Source organism: Mya arenaria, chromosome 17 (genome assembly GCF_026914265.1).
Source record: "Mya arenaria isolate MELC-2E11 chromosome 17, ASM2691426v1".
Taxonomy (NCBI): domain Eukaryota; kingdom Metazoa; phylum Mollusca; class Bivalvia; order Myida; family Myidae; genus Mya; species Mya arenaria.
In genome coordinates, this window is record NC_069138.1 from 39,109,594 (window position 1) to 39,111,615 (window position 2,022).

General features: G+C 34.4%; 1 pseudogene; it reads left to right on the forward strand.

The window, feature by feature from the left end:
* The first annotated feature begins 255 nt into the window (after window positions 1-255).
* Window positions 256-1,767, forward strand: LOC128222716 (cholecystokinin receptor type A-like; annotated as a pseudogene).
* Window positions 1,768-2,022: the final 255 nt, after the last annotated feature.

The window sequence follows — 2,022 nt, forward strand, 5'->3', positions numbered from 1 at the left end:
TCAAAATATTCAAGTTACGTAATTTATGATTGTCCTTGTATAAGGATTTAAAATGCTACAATAACAATGGAGTATAAATTTCATTGAAGAGTGTCATTTACGTATCTAAGATTTATGATTTTATTTACACAGATCATGACAAATATATGAATATTTAAAATGAGGATGATAAACCGATGAAACCTATCCCATTCAACTTACACCGCGCTTTGTAAAATTAAATTGTCTTATCGCTTATTCAATGAAGGCGGGATAAATATCAGCTGTGAAATATTGGAATTTAAGTATATATTTATGAATTGGTTGTAATGGCACTGAATTTTATGTTTGCGCCATGGGAATAATAGACCAACACTTGTAGGAATTTACATTCTGAATTATGTATATACTTGATGGAAATATAGTGTTTGTGTGAAGAGCAAAATGCCTCATTAGACCTTGACAAGGCATTTGTTGTTCAGAAACACATTAGGAAAATCACTGAAAGAACAATTACAGTTTGACAAGGACTGAAAGAGAACATGAACAATTACACAGATTATCAGACAGAGAGCTTAGCCGAATTGAACGATCGTTACGCAAGAGCATTACTTCCGCTTACAATAGCGTTCGGTTTTTTTGCCGTTTTCGGATTCCTGGGTAATCTTATAATTCTACTCGTGTTCTCTTTGAGTCGGGATTACAAGCGGAATAATTTCAAAGTTTTCGTTCTGACACTAGCTGTGATAGATCTGGTGATATGTATAGCTTTGATACCAGCTGAGATGGTGAAACAGAGGAAATACTTTGAGTTTGGGGACGTGGTAACATGCAAAGTTAAGTGTTTTTTTCAACGTGTTTGGGGCATCTTCCTCTTGCCTTGCTCTCTTAGTAATCTCAATAGATAGGTTTAGAAAGGTGGTACAGCCATTTAAGAAACAAATGTCACCAGCCATAGCAGTAAGAATTTTGATAGCGGTTGCTGGTGTATTCCCTATACTTTTAGCTATACCTGGAACTATTATGTGTGGAATAAAGACAACAAATATGACAAACATACATGGAGGAAACACCACCATACATCTATGTGAAACAGAAGAAAAGTACGAAAAATCCATTTGGAGGACAATCTATAAATTCACATTCATCGTTTTACTGTTCGGAATTTCAGTGACGTATATAGTGTTGTATACATTTGTGATGAGAGAAGCTGCTAAGCAAATGAAAGCTATCTCAGTGCAGCGCACACATTCTTCGCCTGAAACGGTGTTTACCACTGGAATTTACTATCAAAATACAGTTTGTAATGAAACACCGGAAACCAACCGTAAACAAATAGGGATCAATGAGAATACTGCAAGTACCATTTCAGTGCCCATTCAAATGAATAATGGTTCACTATCAAATTGTACGCTGCAGAATGGGGCTTCGAACCATACGGGGAGCATCGAACAGATATGTAGGAGAAATGTTCGACCAAAGAGAACCAGACTTTTCCCAACAAAGTCCATTATTTGGTTTATATTAACTATTGTGTTTATTGTTACGTATATAACGCATAATTTACTGACTCTGAAAGTTGGAAAGGTTGTCAATATGTCACCAAGTGAGTTTACGTTGTTTTCTTTTTTCTTTCGCATATACTTCTTAAATCATGTTATTAATCCAATTGTTTATGCTATATTTGTCAAAAGGTTTAGGTGCTCTTGCAGAAATGTGGCTCCAATGCTGTTATTGAAACTTAGACAATATTGTGCGAGATAATAGCGAATAAATATGGTGTTAAACAATTCAGCAATTTGTCGTTGCAATAATTTGATATTTGCTACAAGAGAAGTCTAAACGGATTAAATACCCAATATTTATTTGCTATAACTGATTGTCCGTCGATGTTGTGCAACAAAAGAGGTTAAATGCATCCGGTTAAGCCTTTAACCTTTTTGAAGTTATACTTATTCATATCCTACTTAAAAATATATTCTTATGATTGTTATAAAATTTACATATTATACAAAAAAAACAGCGTTCAAGTCTCGACTTGGT